The sequence below is a fragment of the Diabrotica virgifera genome, chromosome 7, assembly GCF_917563875.1.
Source record: "Diabrotica virgifera virgifera chromosome 7, PGI_DIABVI_V3a".
In the NCBI taxonomy this organism is placed as follows: domain Eukaryota; kingdom Metazoa; phylum Arthropoda; class Insecta; order Coleoptera; family Chrysomelidae; genus Diabrotica; species Diabrotica virgifera.
The window spans coordinates 222645966-222666533 of NC_065449.1; positions in this window are offsets into that span (position 1 = coordinate 222645966).

The following is a 20568-nucleotide window of genomic DNA, read 5'->3' on the forward strand; positions in this document are numbered from 1 at the left end:
TTTTAAAATTCTTCTATAGCACCACATTTCGAAAGCCTCAAGGCGATTTGGATCGATTTTATTCACAGTTCAGGACTCGACACCATAAAGTAAGACCGAGGACACGTAGCAGCGAAGTAGGCGGATCCTCAATGCCAATTTTAGGTCTCTATTTTTACATAACACCTTGGACATCCTTCTAAAAGCGGCTCTAGCCTACGCTATCCTAGATCTAATTTCGCCATGACTTTCTGCGTTACAATTTAATTGCTGTCCAAGGTAAACGATTTTATCAACTTGCTCAAATTTGGTATTATTTACATATAGAGACGGTTTTATATGCTGTTGTTTACTTATTACGAGTATTTTGGTTTTCCGTATGTTCAGATCCAGATTTGCCTCCCTACAACTCTCAACGACACTATTAAGTAGTGTTTGCAGATCTTCTTGACTAGAAGCTAAGAGTACTGTGTCGTCAGCATATCGCAAATTATTGATGACTTCACCGTTCACAAGTATTCCTTCTTGTTTTTCAGAAAGTGCTTTTCTGAAAATTCTTTCGGAGTAAACGTTGAAAAGCAAGGGTGACAAGAGGCATCCCTGCCGTACTCCTCTTTTAATATTAAGAGCCTGTGATTCCACACCATCCACTAAAACTGATGTTGTTTGATTCCAATATAAATTTGCAATTATTCGAACATCTCTGCCGTCAGAGCCAATGCCTTTTAGAGCTTCGATCAATATAGAGTGCATAACACGATCAAATGCCTTTTGGAAGTCAATAATACAACAGTATATGGCTACAGATATATCTCGACATCTTTGGGCAAGTACGTTCATTCCAAACAGTGCCTCTCTCATTCCAAACCCGTTACGGAAACTAAACTGTGTGTTATCCAGGTATTCCTCGCATTTATTGTAGATACGACCATGTATCACCTTCAAAAAAAATTTCAATAAATGGTTTAACAAACTGATGGTTCTATAATCAGCACAGGTTTTTGCTGTTGTTTTCTTATGTAGAGCTTTAAACAGTTTCGTCCTCCACAGCACTCTGTTCTCCCAGTCGCCATCTCTGAGGTCTATCATGACATTTCCTATGTAAGTTCTCATCTCATAGCAGGTCTTCCTCTACGTCTTCTTCCCGGCGGGTCCCAGTCCACTGTTCTTTTCGGCCACCTCTGCTCTGGCATTTTTCTTACATACTCGAACCACTGCAGGACTGATTTCCATCTTTTTTGTAATTGAGCATTCTACTTCCTTTCTGTTCTATATTCCCTCTATTCTTATTCTATCCTCTCTGGTGATATGTAGTTATCTTCTCATAAACTCCAATTCAACTACTAGTATTTTATTTCATGTTGTTGTTGTTATTCGTCATACTTATACTACAAAAACACAAGAAACAGAGTAAGAACAGATTATGGAATCGGAGGAGTTTATAGTTAATGATGGCTTAAGACAAGGACGTGTACTAAGCCCCATCCTGTTCGATATTGTTCTAGATGATGTAAAGAAGGAAACCAGAGAAGATACATCGAAAACATATGTTGGACATAGAAATCTGTAAATGATACAGATAGCAGAATGCGTACTTGCAGATGATTTCCTTGTGTTTGGAAGTGACGAGGCCGCACTACAGAAAAACCTCCAAGTACGGAGGGATAAACTTGAAAAACGTAATCTGAAGATTAACGAAAGAAAAACTAAGGTATGTAAGAAAACAGATAAACGTATAAAAATTAAAATCAATAACGACACCTTAGAACAAGTTGAAAACTTCAAATACCTGGGAGTTCAAATGGAGAGTAGGCTACACACGAAACTGAGATAAACACCAGAATAGCAAACGCAACCCGAATACACCAAGCAATTAAGAGCACATTCCTATAGAAAAAAGATAACAATCTACAACACAGTTTTCGTACCTATCCTAACATTTGGATGTGAAAGCTGGACGCTCACCACCAGACTAAAGAAGAAACTGCAAAGCATGGAAATGAAGTATATAAGAATAGTACTAGGTGTGACCAGAATGGACAGGATACGGAATGAGGAAATCTTAAATGGAACGTCTTAAAGTCCAACCAATAGAGAAGAAAATCGAAGAAGCACATCTAAGATGGTACGGCCACATGGTGAGATGGATAAAGGAAGACCAGTGAAACAAGTTTGGGAAGCGAAAAGAAACCTGAAAAGACCGAGGGGCAGGCCCATGAAGACCTGGGACGATGAAATTGCCGCCATGCTAGATAAAAGAGGGAAAAGAGGTATACGAAAACAAGATAGAGGAGAATCGAGAATAGAGGAGACCAAAGAGAATAACAGGACTATTTTGTGCCTGAAATTGAAGCTCGTGGTCTTAGCGACATTTGGTTCCAACAAGATGGCACCACTTGCCATAAAACCTCTAGACTTTTTCCTTTGGGTCTACCTAACGTCCAAAGTCTACTGAATAAACCGGCTACGATTGAAGCATTGGAGGCCAAGATTACTCGAGTTATTGGTCAAATAAAAATCAAAATGCTCGAATGCGCTATCGAGAATTGGAATTCAGAATGGACCATCTTAACTGCCATCACGGTCTGCATTTTAAAGAAATTATTTTTAAGTAGTAATTGTAAAGAATAGTTCTATTTTATGATAACAGAGATCTTCAAATAAAATTTATTTTTCGATTATCTTTTCTTTTTGAAAAAAGTATGTACCTCTAAACGAATCACCCTTTAAATAAACCATAAGTTTTCCTTTGTCTATTATTACGAAAATGCATTAACTAATCTTGTCTTTTTTATAACATGTTTTCTTTGAAGACATTATTGTAGTTTGTAAAAGCCAAGGACTCGAAAGTATATCTACGATCAAACCACCCTGTAATGTTTACACGAAATCTAATTTTGAAGCCTGCAATAACAACTAACAAAAACACATGTCATTTAAATGGAGTGTTTGATCACGTACATCCTGGCTGGCCAAGACTTCTTGCAATTCCTATCAGTTGATTGTTTTCGACTCGTTTTGCACAACTAAAAGTTTATTTATGCTGCAGGAAATTGCAGATACTCTTGTTGAATATTAAAGCCAATTTTCTCTTTTGTGGCTTTTAATAGAAATCGTTTGTTATAAAAAATAATGGTTTCGATTTACGTGGTTAGTTATAAAGTTTTACAAAACAATGGTCAGTAATATTCAAGCAATATTATTGAATTGATGGTGTCACTGCATACGCATACTTCATTTTAATAAAGTTTATTATCACTTTAGTCCATTAAAATGTTACATTTAGGTTGCATTTCTTAGAGAAGTCAATTTTATTTTTTTAATGTGTAGGGGGGTTCAGTAGAAGCTTAAGTTCAAGTTTTTGGGGTCGCCACCCTTGTCCCCCGGCCGCCATATTGGAAAAAGGGGTGCAAAGGGTTTTCGCACTGTATCTTCTAAACTAGCAATCCTACAGAAAATTTAATAACAAATAAAATGTAGCAAATGAAATTTTCTACAATTTTATATTTATTACTTTTTATCGTCAAGTGACCAACAAAAAAGTTATAAATAAAAATATGAGAAAATTTTGTAAGAAGTTTCCTTTTGGAGGTTATAACTTTTTTTTCGTTCATTTCACAATAAAATAACATCATAGCGATTTTGTAGAGGATTTTTCAATGAACAATTTTCGCTGTAAAGTTGTTTAATTTTATTTATTATCTAGGTTTTACAGCGCTCAAATCTTGACCAGATTCTCGAATTCTCATAGGAATACAATAAAAAAAAAATACTTTTCTATCTATATATTAGTCGAGCGGCAGCAATCTTTATGCCGACCACGAAAATCAAATTTAAGGTGAATGACCAATTTTGGACTATTTTTATGTTTTCGAGGTCGCTGAATCGGAATATGAAGTTTATTTTTATCTAGATTTGGTGGAACATGTTCAAAAATCAAATTTTATACAAAAATGCCGAAAATTAATTTTGATGATTTTTCAAATTTACCTCGCTGTATCTTTGATCTCTGTAAATATTTCCTTTTGAAAATTTTACTGTTTAATCTCTGAAGTATGTAGATAGCAATGGAATTTGTGCTAAGTATTTAAACACATTAAAAAAGGAGTTGTTAGTTTTTAAACATTTTGTCATCATATTTCGTTAGTTTCATGTTTACTTAAAAAAGTTGAGTGACAAACTTTTTAGTTTATAATTTTAACCAACACAACAATAAAATATAATTCATGAAGAAGTTTTTTGGAAAATTTTAAGTCAAAATATATAATAGGAAAAAAGTTATGTTAATTCATATACAAGCGGCACACCCCAAAAACGCTTATATCTCGAGATCCTGACCACGGTGTGGTGAATGCCTAATTTTGATCATACTTTATGATTTTGATAACAATAATTCGTTTTTTGCTCTTCTTAAGAATTTTGCAATATGTGGTTGCGTTATTCTTCTTCTGAACCGGCGAATTTGTCCTCAAACAACTTCTTGGGCCGTTTCTATATATGCTTCGAGTTATAAGTTTTGTAGTGGGGAGAAAGGTCAAAAACATATTAATATTAGCATAGGAATGTTACAATCATAATAAATTGTATGAATAAAAAATATATATAGATAGAAAAGTAAGCCTAACTTTTGTTTTTATTATATCCCTATGAGCATTCGAGAATCTGGTCAAGTTTGGAGCGCTGTAACACCTGTATAAATAAATAAAATTAAACAAATTTATAGTGGAAATTGTTCGCTGAAAAACCCTCTACAAAATTGCTATAATGTTATTTTATTCTAAAATGAACTGAAAAAAGTTATAACCTCCAAAAGGAATCTTGTTAAAATTTTTTTACATATTTTTGTTTATATCTGTTTTCTTGGTCACTTGACGACAAAAAGTAATATAAATAAAATTGTAGAAAATTTAATTTTCTACATTTTATGTTAAATTAGATTTTCCGTAGGGTTGGTAGTTTACGAGATATAGCGCGAAACCCATTTGCACACCATTTCCAAGATGGCGGCCGGGGCACAAGGATGGCGACCCCAAAAACTTGAAATTAAACTTCTACTGATCCCCCCTACACACTAAAGAAATAAAATTGACTCCTCTAACAAATTCAAGGTACGGCTTAAAAAATGTAATATTTTAATGGAGTACTTATACTAGGGAATATAATATTACAACTTTTTAAAGTGCTTAAAGCCTTATCATCATCATTACATAGCGCTACAACCCTGGGTGGGTCCTGGCTGACTGTATAACTTTTTGAAGTTATACTTCTTTAGGCGCGATTGGGAGTGAATTTTTATTATTCTGCGCGCATGCGTACACAGACAGTATGGACTTCGTTGCTAAAAGTTTTAAGTTATGTATGTATTAGTCCAAAGAAATGTGTGGAAAGAATATAGGTGTTAGTGTTTTTAGTAAATATATTTACTATAATTTTTGTATCTTTGGATTTGTCTACCTCGAGAATAAGATAATAAGTAATATTTAAAGTATTTTTATACTTCATTTGGTCTATTTGACACTATGTCTGAGAAATCTTGTAGTCCGCACCCGCACAAACAAAAGGAGTATAGCTCAGTGGTAAGTAAAAATTAGTTTAATCTTTAAATAAAATATAAATAAACTGTTCGAAAGTATATTTATTTCGTTGAAATCATATAATAGACGTTTTGTTTTCCAATTTGTTCGATCTTACATCAACCTAGGGTCAAATGGAATGTTAATTTTCCGGATATCTACTTGGATATTATCTCTCCAGTCTTATAAGTATCTCGTTATGAAGTCTGTGCATGTGGCCTGCCCATATTAGTCGCTGTGATTTAATTTTTTGGACTATATTGGTGTCATTGTAGATTGTAGAGTGCTTTTAATGCGATATTGGTTCTGATCCTGATCCTATACTGGTTTGTGTTAATGTCGTGGTGAGGTCCGAAAATTGTTTAGGTAGGTATTTTTCGTTCAAAACGTCTGAACTTTTCTTCGTTTGCTTTGGTCATGGTCCACATTTCGCATCCTTATGTTAGTAGATGTCTGACGATGGATTTATAGATTTTGATCTTTGTACTTCTTGTAATATTTTTTGACTTAAAACCTTATGAAGCAAGGAATAGGACATTCACAATAATTAAAAATACCGAAGGAATGATTTTTACTCTGACCGAGTAAAAATCATATCAAGATGGAAACATTATTTTCAAAGTCTGCTCGACACCAGGAAAAATTCTCAGGAATGTATAAATTATCAGATTATCTTCTTCTTCTTTTTGTGTAGACATGACTCTTTATGTATTTCAATGTAAATACCTCCAGTAAGTTGTTGTTCCGGGGTTTTCGTGGTCTTCCCACTGATCGTTTTCCTATAGGGGAACCGTTTCTTTCCATCGTTACTAATCTATTTGTTGTTATTTGGTTTATAAAATCGTCTCATTGTACTCTCCTCCTCTTCTACAGTCCGTGATGTGCTCCACTTTGCATCTCCGTTGTATTTTTAGCTCTGTTCCATAGAATCTTATCACCGATTTTTCCACGGTTTTTTATCTCTGCCGTTTCTTTATTTTTGTTTTCCTTGTGGCAGGATCTGTTTCTGCTGTGTATGTCATTATTGGCCTGATTACTGTTTTGTAAATTTTCCCTTCAGTTTTTCCCAAGATTTTTATCTCTTCATTTTGTTTGCTATATTTATTTGACCTTCCGCTTCTTTTCGAGCTCTCAATTGCTATATGTATAGTGTTATGTCTAGATATTTCAACTCCATCACTTTTTATATTATCTGATCATCCAGCACTTATTTACATCTTAGTTAATTTGTTGTTATAACCATGCATTTTGTCTTTTTTGGAAAAACTGTTTAATTTTGTGGCGGTTATATCAAATTGGTCCAGCATATTATTGTAAATTACTTTCACTTTGAGAGATTAGTGTTGCGTCGTCTGTACACAAAATTCTTATAAGTTGCTTTTCTCCCATTTAGTATCCTTTTTTCGTTATAAGTTCTGTTATTATTTCCATGATCAGTCTGAACGACATAGGGCTCAAGGAATCCTCCTGTCTTATCCCGTTGCCAGCTTCAATCGGGTCAGTTAGTTCATCCTCTACTTTTACTTTTATTGTGTTGTTCTGGTAGAGATAACTTGATAATGTCAGTTAATTTGACCCTGTCAAATGTCTTGTTTAGGACCACGAACAACATAGACTCGTTTGTTGTATTCTAGTAATTTCTCTTGCCTCGTTATCGTTATAAATATAGCGTTGTTGGTTGTTGCATAATCTTCCTGACCTAAAACCTTGTTTTTTTCTGCCGTTGCTATAATTTTACTCAGTTTATTTGTTATCACTTTGGCTCTTAAGGTGATACAGTAGCGATCAACAGGTTGCCAAAACGCGTTCCAGGATTGCGGCTGTAATTTTGAATATTTTTTCGAGATATTTGGCACACATATTCGTAATATAATAAAGAATGGCGATACAGAGCCCAATTTGAGAAATATATCAGCATGTGGAAATTACTCTGTAATTAAATACAGTATTAAAAAACGAGACTGTACCGCCATTAAGAAGAACAAAAAAATACACTTTCTTCAAATAAATTTTTTATCGATGCCTAGATTTTGTGTCATTTTGGAACTACTAATGAAATAAAAAATTTTAGTAGTTCCAAAATGACACAAAATCTAGGCATCGGATAAAAAAGTTTATTTGAAGAAAGTGTATTTTTTTGTTCTTCTTAATGGCGGTACAGGCTCGTTTTTTTAATATTGTATTTAATTACAGCGTAATTTCCACATAATAATATATTTTTCAAATTGTTCTCTGTACCGCCATTCTTTATTATATTACGAATACGTGTGCCAAATATCTCGAAAAAATATTCAAAATTACAGCCGCAATATTGGAACACGTTTTCGCTACCTGTTGATCGCTACTGTTTCCTCTTAATAATTGTATTGTATTTCATAAATTATTTCCTTTCTAGTTCTTCGTGTTTCATTTGCCTCCCATTTTGAAGATCTGTATTATGATGCTCGATCTCCATTCTTGTGGTATTCTGTTTTGTTCTGTTAATTTAAAAAATATTTTTAATAGTTGTTTGGTCAGATCTTGTCCTCCGTTCTATAAGAATTCGCTTGAAATTTTGTTGTCCTCTGGTGATTTTCTATTTTTTATTTTCCTTTAGCTCTATCTCCTCAATGTTTTAATTTTTCTAAATATTGCACTCTATGCTTATGTAGTTGAAATCTGGACTATTGACTTATTACTGAGGAACTTGGAATTATCAGTAGTAATTGCACAAGAGCTCTAAAATTCTATATTAATTTTAGAGATCGAGTGCAATTTGTTGCGATTATTTCATGAATAAAACTATTCAAAATCAAAATTTTATTGTAATTTATTTCTGTAAGTACAAATTAGTAAAATTAAACACACAGTTTTTATAAATATGTAAAGAGAAATCCCGACTACAATAGACATACAATATCTGCTGTCGAGATTCTCTTTAATTTAAGTTCGAAGCAAGTAGCTGAGACACTAGGCAAGTAGCAAGATAAAGTGAAGTGACAGTGACAAAATGTCATGAATAAACTTTCTTAAAATTACTTAATGTCATAAATGATTAAGAATTTTTTAACGTAGAATAATTAGCTTAAATTGTTGTTTCTTTGTATTTTCAGGTAGTATAATTTTAAGTTTGTAAATATTGTAAAATTAATAAACTTTGTATTTTCAGAGCAACATCAATTTAGTTTAAAAAAAGTCAAAAGTCCCAAGTCCCAGTCTATAGTGGTGTAAAAAGTAACATATTACAAATATTTAACGGTTGAAAGTCATCACTTTTATAAATTTTAAAATATTAATTGTCATTAATGTCACTGAATGTATTTTTTCGTAGCAACGAAGGGCATCTGAAGTAATATACTTGACGACGGGAAATTAACAAAAATTATCAGTTTAATTTAGATTTCTTTAGCTTTCTGTTGGTCAGAATCTCCTATGAATGAAATAATCATTGAAATAAATATGTCTTTTTACTTTTATACCGGTTTCCAGAAAAACATTTTCTATAACTTCAACGCACATCTTTATCTTCACACCATAATAATACATGCTATACATACAATTTTAATATAATAGTATCAAAATTTCATAATTTAGTGGAGTAAACTTGTCTTCAGTTGGACCAATTACAAACAAGCATGTAATGGTCCATTTGAATTACTCCTCGAATTACTCCACCTAATCCACGAGGAAAATAAACTTCCTGTAGCTGGCTGTATACCATAAATCATAAAAATACTAGATTTGTTGTAAAAGGTATATTTTAAAATACCCTAAATAAGGGTCACATTAAGACAAAACGTTTTTAGATTAAGAAATCCATCATAAGTGTTCTAAAAGCCCTAAAATTAAGTATAACCTAATTAATTGGGAAAAAAATTAAAAAGTTGACAGAGGTTTTAAAAGCAAGAGGCCATACTTACAAAAAATAGCATACCTGAGTCACCAAAATTTGTTGAATAAAAACCCTTTAAATATGAACAGGTATGTTGTATTACATATTTATATAATAGTTAAATGATATTCCAGCCAGATGTGCCTGGATAAAAAAAATTCATTTATTTTCGAATAACTTTGACTCCAATATATGTAAATTTGATACTGTTTTTTATCTCAAATATTAAAATAATCTTTTTCTACAACCGTGTTAAAAATGCAATTTTTAGCACTCCATACGAGCGTTAAAAATGCTACTTTAAGGCACTTTATTGACCGTATAGGCAATTTTGATGTAATGTGAAAAAAATATAAAAATGGAATGTCAGTCAAGTTCAAGTAAAAGTTTTTATAGATATTGTCCTGTAATTACGTTTGCAGAAAAAATATTGTATGATATGCGTGTTAAAAAGTACATTTTTAAGGCACTCATGTGAATTGCAGAACTCGCTTCGCTCATTCTGCAAACTTTTACATGCGTGCCTTAAGGCTATGGGTACATAATTCGCAAATATTTTACGCGTATCCCTACTTTTTCTATCTTTACACGGCAAATTACGTGTAGTAAAATTCACACTGGTATAGATATGTAAACATTACTAGGATGTCATTCTACTTGAAAATGTCATAATTAATTTAAAAAGATGGCTTTTGAATGTTCTTGGATAACTGTTATGTTTATAATGGCAAATTATTAATTCAGTTAATACATGTGATAATTTTTCCACTAACTATGTTTTCAGTGATTGTAATAATTTATTTGTACAACAAAAACTAATAATCAATCGAGAAAAGAGGAAAAGTGTTAAAGTGATTTTTTAATAATATATTGTTATTATGGAACGCTTACAATTTTGAACATCTCTAACAACAAAATACTTGGATCACAGGATATATCTGATGTATTCTCTGCTTGGATCTTCCACAAATAATACACAATTTACACTTTTTATTAAGTTCACGTCTTTAATCAATTATTTATCAAATACACTATACGCTGTGAGCTCGTACGTAGAGGGGATATTTACAAATTCGCGAGCGCCAGTAGTGGCAAGTCTGTAAACGTTTACCGGAAATTTGACATAAATGTCAAAGTGATTAATTTAAAATTAAAATTAAAAACATTAATTATAAAAAATATTAGTTGGTCAAAGCTGTGGTATATATTTTTACCTTAAATATACTTATGTTTTAAATACTGAATTTAAGTTTTTTTAATGTTCCGTAATATGTAATTATAATTTAATCTAAAAATCTTGGCACCATCTACACGATAATTGTGAAAGTATCCGAAGTAAGAAATTCATATTTTATCAATAGAACGTCAAAATGATTAGCAAAATCTTAAAAAAATCGATTACAATTTAATTACTTTTTTGCGTTGTAAATGTTAAGCGATAACAATTAAATAATAAATTTAAAAATTACCGGTGAAAGTTGAATTAGTAATCCGCTAGGAGAGCCACCAGCGAAGCTCAGAGCGTATTATATCAACAATATTTAATCAATTTCTCAAAATATTCCCGATGCAATGTCAAATATTTAAAATTGTCACTGATTGTCAGTGTGTGACTGACAATATATGCTGACAATATTATATTCGGCTGAGTGCGTTGTAAGACAAAGACATATTTGGAAAATATTACCACGGCATTGTGTTCATTTTTTTCGAATCCTGAAAAAAACAATAAATATTTTTGAAAAATTTAAACGCAGAATGAAAGACTAAATTATTACCGAGGGCCGAAAGTCCCTTAGAATAAATAAAAAGTTTATTTTGAATGCGATATTTGAAAATAAAAATCACACTAAATTTTCCCTTAGTTTTTCACCCCTGTAACTTATTAAAATAAACATTATAGAAGTTCTCAGGGACTTTTGGCCCTCGCTAATAACGTAATCTTCCATTCTGCATTTAAATTTTTCAAAAATGCTTATTAGTTTTCTCAGGATTCGAAAAAAATGAATCCCCATTTGAATAGCATTGCAGCCGAAAATACGTACCGATCCTCTTAATCGTGTACTTTTAACACTTATATCATACATAGCTATTAAACGTTGTGGCTGAAATAAGAATACAACTAGGTTACATTGACAGTTCTTAACACGTGGGAAGAGTCCTGTGTTGCCCTGGGTAACATCCAGGCACAGGCGCGGATTTAGAAATTCTTAATAGGGGGGTCAGACGTACCGCAAATATTTTATTGTCCAGATTTAGCCATATGACTCACACTTACTCTAAGGATAAAATTCAATAAAATTCAATAAAAGTCATCTCAGATACCTACGGTATCAAAAGAATTGAGCTCTGATTGACAGAAAAAAAATAATAAATAATAAAAAAATACTTATAGACTAAATACAATAGGGGGGTCCATGGACCCGTTGACCCCCTCTGTATCCACGCCTGTCCAGGCATATCTGGAACATCATTTAACTATTATATAAATATGTAACACAACATAACTGTTCACATTTAAAGGGTTTTTACCCAACGCATTTTGGTGGCTGAGGTATTTTTTGTAAGTATGGCCTCTTGTTTTCTAAAACCTCTGTCAACTTTTTAATTTTTTTCTCAACTAATTAGGTTATACTTAATTTTAGGGCTTTTAGAACACTGATTATGGATTTCTTAATCCGAAAACGTTTTGTCTTAATGTGACCCTTATTTAGGCTATTTTAAAATATACTTTTTCCAACAGATCTAGTATTTTTTTTTCTTTTTACTCCTCCTAGTTTAAAGACGAGGATAGGCTTTCTCTATTTGTTTTGGGGTTGAAAAGATAAATTGTAATGAATTTTTAGAAACTCAGTTCTTATACTACATCCATTTTATACATAAATTGGAAAAGTATCGTTAAAACACTAATTATTAATAATTTGAACTTCACAATATGTATTTATCATAATATGCCTAACTTCAAATAGTGGTCTCCAAAAATGTCAGGTAACGACGTCAGTCATGCACAGACTGCGTGTCAGTCATGCACGGAGCGAATAGAATACATAGTAGATTTGATAGTGACTGTGTCAACATATATATCCTCTAATATAAACTAAAAAAACTGACAATTACATTATTGTGAGATTAAAACTATCTCCCCTGTGTACATGATATCCCATTGTCAATGCCCTCACGCAATAAAAATAGTAAAATGACCTTTTAATCAAAAAGATCATTAAAAAATAATAACGTAGTTTATATGTTCATGTTACATGGATGTTTGTAAACTTTAAAGAATTAATATCTTCATAAAACGTTATTGTCAGATAAAGAGTAATAAACTTTACTCAACAAATTAAACACAACAATAAAAATGTTGACACAATTAAGTTCAAAGGTTTATGATGATGATAGACACATAACTTTTTAATTTCTTGTAAAACATTAAAACGCGTATCTTAATCGATAATAAAACACATATTTTTAATAGGTTTAAGATTGATATATCATGTTGATTTATAATACAAACTAATTTTTATTTCATAAGATTATTAGTTGAAACAGAAATGAAACAAGCTTTATATGGGAGAAACTGCAACTAAGCATCAGGATAAACGAGTATGGAACATAGATAAAAAACAGGGATTTCGACAAATCATAGATATGCAAACTTATCTGGAACAAGGAACACATATTACAATGGAAAGATGCATCAATAATCATAAATAAATAAAGGAAATAGTCAGAAATCACAAAGGAAACATACAAATGATGAGATAATTTGAAATGAGAACACTAAGGGCCAGCACATACGGTGAAACGCAAAAGTAACGAAACTGAAACCCTCGGTTACTTTTGAGTTTCATTCGAGTTTCTGCCATAGATATATAAAAAAAATTTTATGTTTATTAATTGTTTAAATAAAAGAAACGATTTTAATGGAAAATGCTTAAATTCTCTTGTTTTTTACAATGTAGAAACTCGAAACTTTTACGGATTGTAGCTAATGATATGAACTATAGATAATTTCACATTTTACATTAATTGTTTACGTTAGGCTTCATAAATAAACAAAAAAAGTTTCAAATTTTGAACGCTCATATATTTGTTTATATAAAAATCGGCGCTTATTCGCGTCAAATTTCATTACGATACGAAACAAAACTTCAACCTAAACCCGAATTCAAAAAATTCATGTTTTTATCGTAGTCTTAGAAAAACCACCGGTAGAGATGTTTTGTGCTACAATTAACATTAGAATTCGTTTTGGCCTATTAATTAATTAAACGCTTTTCTTCAGTTCAATCGTTTGGGTCAAATCTTTTGACGTTAATTTGACAGCCTTCTCTTTAATGCAAATGACTAAAAATTTGCAGACATATGCATTTGCGGGAACAATACAGGAATAGTCAATAAATTTTTATTTATATTTATTAATTGTTTAAATAAAAAAAAACGATTTTAACGGCAAATGCTTAAGTTCTCTTAAAATTATATGAACTATACATATATAATTTCACTTTTTACGTTAATTGTTTACGTTATGCTTCATAAATAAACAATACAGTTTCAAATTTTTTGCCGATTTCTACTACTTTTCATGTTTGTACATCATTATGTTTTATACATATTTATTTTAATAAACCTGACGATATATTTTAATGTTTGAAAAGTGTAAGACTAAAACGTAAAAAATAAAAAAATATAAAAAAAGAATTTTAAGAAATGAATTTTTTTTAATTACGAGTGAATAAAATTAAAAATAATACAAAAAAATCAACTAAAAAGCAAAAAATAAAATCAATTGAAAAATCTAACACATTCGTTAAAGAAAAGCGTGGGGCGAAAACCGTTTATTCGATGATTCGATTCGCTTTTCTTTGACGAATGTGTTAGATTTTCATTTTTTTAAATTTTTTGCTTTTTAGTTGATTTTGTTATAATATTTTTAATTTTAGTCACTCGTAACTAAAGAAAAGCGTTTCTTAAAAATTTTTTTTTTATATTTTTGTGTTTTTTCTAGTCTGGTCAATTTTTTTGTATATGCAAATGTTCCATTGCTCGATACATTTGGCCCCATCCGGACTGTCACGTTTCGCCGTCGCCGTTTCGCCGTCGCCATTTCGCCGTCGCCGTTTCGCTGTCGAGCCAGTTCGCCGTTGGCCGTTTCGCCGTCGCCATCCCGGCATTGGTTAAGTTTACAAGAACGTGATAACATACTAACTTTTTTATACTAAATGTCGCAAGAACGTGATAACATACTAACTTTTTTTTATACTAAATGTCAGTGTTAATAAAATGCTGATGTTGCTAGTAAAACCAAGTTATATTTTCGTATTCAACTATACATTGTTTTCGTCTGAAAAATAAAATATTTTCAGTATTAAAAATATTTAAAAAGTTACATTTCATAATTATGGTCAAGTCCTCTAAGATATTCTAAAATATCTCCATCGGCATTGAAGTTTCGGACTAATCTTAAAATTCGCTCATCCGCGTTCCTATATTTTTTCTTTTTCAAAAGTATCAAAAATAAAAAACTTCATTATGCAAAAGTGATAGTATATAATCTTTCGAAAACCATTCAAAACTTATATACAAGTAATGATCATCCCGAAATTATAAGTACGAATGCTAACAACGAAATGGCGACGGCGAAATGGCTCGACGGCGAAACGGCGACGGCGAAATGGCTCGACGGCGAAACGGCGATGGCGAAATGGCGACGGCGAAACGGCGACGGCGAAATGTCCTAGACCCGGCCCCATCGACTCTATACGCTTATCTAAAATCCACAAACAAAACATGCAGATAAACTTTATCTTCATACCCGGTTGTGTTACCTCCTTTAAGGGGAATATTTGGTCTAAACTAGTCTAAAGTATAGCTGTCCTCGCTAAAGCCGGCGTGATACCTATAAAGTAGGATGATTTTTCTATAGCAATTTAGTCTAGTTCTCTAGTACAGTTATACCTCTGTAGTTGTTGCACTTTAGATTGCCTCCTTTTGGTTATGCAGTGAGTATATGCTGGCCTCATACAAATCCGACTAGATTTTAGCTCCTCTCATACTTTTTACCTCTTGAACGATATTCATGTATTTACTTCATAACATGATCTATATGAGTCACCGTGCTATCATCTGGAGAGATCTACGTACCTTTGTACCGGGTGTCCCAATAAGAATGGCTCTCGGCCATATCTCAGGAACCGTTTATAGTAGAGCTTTGAAATAAAAATTGTTATAACAAAAGTTGCCGCAGGAAAAGCCTGGAAATTATTTTCATAATTGTGGGTCCATCGCTAGAGGGCGTAATTGAATATCAAAAATTAAAAAATCTAAATTTTACAAAATTTTCCTAGTGAAGGGGCACTGGAAATCCGATTATTGTATTCTTCATAAAATTCTGCGCATATTTGATTTAACAAGTTTAAATCTACTTTTGCAAATAAGAGGTGGGGGTGAGTGGGAACCTGTAACAAAAATACTACTTTGCAGTAGTATTTGTTGAACTAAAATGATAAGATGAAATGAATGAAGGAGGGTGATGAACTGATAATGGAAGTATGGAAAGACAGAGGCAAACTGAATAGAGTTGGCTAGCTATAGATGCAAGAGAGCAACTTGACACTCAAGGATGGATACGGCTCGTTTGCATGCCTGTCGAAGAACAGTAGCTCAACCTAAAGAGAGATGATGACTAGAAAAAGGGAAATCTTTTAAGATAAAAATATATGTTTAGAAAATAAATTAGATAAATATAATAATATAATAAAAATAGAAGAATATAAAAGATAAATAAAATAGACTGAATTATGGGCGCCAGAAGTTGGAATGGACCAAACTTCCAGGTATCTTACACTGCTGTTAAATAGTAAATATATTAAATTCAAAAATGGGAAAAAAAAATAATTGATATACAAAACAAATAAATATTTATTAAATATAACTACTTAGATTTTTGACAACCTCTGAGTTAGAAAAATACAAACTATGTAACTCTAAAATGACAATGGGAAATAATTACCTATAGTAATATAAATATAATCTATAGTTACATTAGTAATGGAGTAGCTCTTATATGGAGCATACCCCCAACTTACATATACTAGGTTAAATAACAACCTTCACCAAATAATTGTACGATTGCAATACGTACAGCAACGTTAAACCCTATAGAACTAATGAACCAGAATATAATTAAGGGAGGATTATTCACAATGAATAATTTCCGTAACTCTCAAAGAGTTAGATAGGCACTAGCCTCATTAAGGTGAACCTACGGTCTACTTGATATATAAAAATCAGTTGCTTCGACACGTAGTCACTAAAAAATATAACAAGTAAAATGGATAGCTATTCAAAGGGAATAGCGTCCAAAGATATAATTAGAAATTGATTAAATGAATTTAAGTAAAGTTAAGCAAATAAGTTAAATAATTATGATTGACTAAAGAAAGATTAAAGTTATATGAATAAGTTAATAAATTAAGCAAATTAAGAGGACAAAGTATATAAATTTAAATTGATAAGTGGAGACAAGCAAGGTTAGTACTAAAAATATAAAGTTAATTAAGTAAATAAATGGTACAAGTAAATTTCAGGTAATATATAAAGGTAAAGAGAATCTCATATGGGGAAAAGATGATCTGAGCTCAAACCTCTTTGACCAGAGAGTTTACTGGTTTGGGGAACACTATCAACTATTATAGATATATAAAAACAATATGCAACTTAAATCTTGAAACAAAATATGTGCGATAAACTATAAAACTTAATCATCAAAATAAATGTCCCGAGTCTTATACAAAAAATGAATGTGGTGTAATAGTGGAAGTGACAATCACTAGCAGATACTAAGTGTCCCAAAACAAACCCTAAATGGTCCCCGAGAGTGTCCTTGCTACGGATTCCAAAATCCCTGGTAGGCGAATTAGCACAGGGATGGTGCTAGCTTGTACCAATTAATATACCGATGCCCTTCTGGGGTGCAGAGGGCAGGATAAAAAGTAGGTATGTGGGAGGTTCTCCAGGCTGGTCTCCAAATGACCTGGCTTGGCGTAGAACGGTTGCTCCCAGTTGTGAGGGGAGCTGACGGACTGGTTACAGTTTAAGATTTCCCCCAAGTGGCTAAAAACAAACATGTCCCGTTTTAGTTTCAATGTCAGAATCTAAGGAAAGGTCAAAGAGCCAAAGGAAAAGAAATGAGATATCTTTTTTTCAGAATGAACAACAAAAAGATCATTAGCAAAAACAATGATGGATTTGACCTTGATTCACATTACACACATTAATTTGGGATTTAACTTTAAATTCAATATTTAATACAGAATATGATTTTTATCTGAAAAATATGTCTATAAAGGGTATTTTTTTTATTATTAAAAATGGTATGGGATAATGTAATGTGTTGTAAATTTTAAGAAAAATACTGGCTTTTGGAACGAATTTAAGGTGGCTAGAATACACACAATCTAATAGAATAGAGAATAATGAATGTAATCTGTAAAATTTGAATTCAATATTATGAGGTTGACATAACCACACAAATCAAATGATATAATTTACAGGATATGTGACAAGATAATCTTCATCTGAGTGTATATTTTCGAACTATGGATATAATTAAAGATACTAAATTCAAAGAACAACTTCGATTCATACATTTACAGAAATAAATTCAATAGGAATTTAATATGACATGAGAGCGGCCATATTCGTTCCTTTTTCTCAAACTTTTTTTAAGAGTAAAAAAATTTACCGGATGACATGACTTCCAATTCCTCCGGGATCTCCCAAAACTTAGTCTCCTAGCTTCTCCAAAGCACCACCAATAATTTGCCACTAAATATCACTTATAAAAGCTTGAAACTATTGTATTAAAATTTCCGTCCTTTTCAATCAGTCATCCGCCACTTTTCCGTTCTAGCGTACCAAGCGAAGTGTCAATTATTTCCCGTCGTTAGACGAGGAGCCTCACAGAACGAAACTCACATGACAGCGAATGGTGTCTAATACCAACTGAAGTACTTGTGCCAACTAATAGTTAAGTATGACGTCAGTCAAATATTTATTTTAGTTAGATCTTATTATTTTTAAGTATAATTTAATGACAAACCGTTATTAAAATTTAAATAAAATAACTATAAAGATAATTAAAGTTAAGATAATTTTAAGCAAAAAAATTTTTTTTTTTTTTTTAATTCAAAATATTAATAACCAAGTGGTAATAATCTATCATTCTACGTTGACCCGCAAGATTACAAGTAACCACAAATTAAGGATCAGGGAAAGAAGGATGATCACTACACCAAAACTATGAATCGGAAAAGATGACTCGAAGTCATATTAAAATGTCATCGACATTTTGTCTGCAAACCAAAACATAAGCTAAATAATGTACTAAAGTTCATAATGACAAATAAATGTCGAATTGGCACTAAATGCAAAATTGAACAATCCATGGACATCAAATTTATAAAGAGTATATCCAAGGACGAACAACCAGGCAAAGGTATGAGCCAATTCGCACCATAACACAAGTAAATATACTAAAGTAAGACAAAAGAAATCAACAACTGAAATAAGTGAAGAATGGAACACTTCATCCAAAATTGAACTACCAATGGACACCAGATTCGTAATAGCATATCCAGAGAAGAACAATCAGGAATATTTATGGAACAATTCTCACCAGTGCCAAATAATACAAATAGTAAGCATATCAAAGTTATCCAAAAACTCATTAATCAAAATAAATGTGGAATCGGACACTTAATCCAAAGTCGGACTATCAATGGACACCAGATTCATAAAGCATATCCACAGAAGGACGACCAGGAAGATTTATGGACCAATTCACACCAATACTAAATCACATAAATTAATTAGGCCTATGTACAACCACAACCGGTAATACGAGCCTATACAACCAAATAAACAAAATAAGTGAGGACTCGGACGCTTTATCCAAAATCGGACTATCAATGGACACCAGATTTATAGGAGCATATCCAAAGAAGAACGATCAGGAAGATTTGTGTACCAATTCTCACTAATACTAAATAAACTAAATTAGGTCCATCGACTCAAGTAAGTCGTTGACTAACTAAAATTGGTCCGTGCTGTTGTTCACTAGCTATAGCTATAGCTGATAACGTACCAATTGTAATAAAAAAAAAATCTAAAAGGTGAACTGACAAGGTCTATGACACCATGATAAATGATAGAAAAAAAATATGACAAGAACGAGCAACCAATTTGGAATAAAACTGTAGATTCATACGTTCTTGCATACATAGAATTATCCAGGAAATATTCCTGAATCTCAACAACAAACTAATGCCTCAGGAAAGAAGAGGAAATCTACTAAAATAAGCAATTCATTTGTCCAAACACCTCAAATACTAAAAGGAACCTACTACCTATGAAGTATGGGACATAATGTAAACTAAATATTCCCTATCAAATGCTAAAAAATGTAACTGGAATGATTGGAATAATTACACAAGGATGGTCAGGACATGTGGCCAACATTTCCTGACCAGAAATATTTTGATGAATAAACATCTGCGTACTCTGCTATGAAAACATAGGTTACGAAATCGGATAGCAGTGATCAGTTGCTGAATTTCGAACCCACGCATTCACTAGGTTACCTAGGAACCCAAATTACAGAGCATTGGCAGACTAGTTCTTAAGAAGAAATCCATACATACATCAGAATTCCAAACTAATTCCAGAATCATACTGTGTAGGGCATAAGGATATAAATTATTATAAAGTATTTAGGATATCTGTGACAAATGTTGATAAAGTAAACCAATATAAAATTAAGAACCACCCCATCTTTCCAATATGGCAAATCTAATAACAAGATAATAAAAGATACATATAAAAAAAATAGTGTGTAGTCAAATATCAAAAATACAACACACAACCTGAGATAAGTAGTGTATAATATTCTTAGTTCCATAGTTCCATACCAAATATCAATATTAAACCAACGTACTTGCATGAGCTTACATATTCAAATATATAAATATACAATAATCAACAACCCTTCTATGCTAAGGGGTAGGTGCACAATCTAAAAATTACAAGTAGGATTTTATTAACTGGGTAATCCTACTAACAGTATTAATAATTAATAATGTTGAT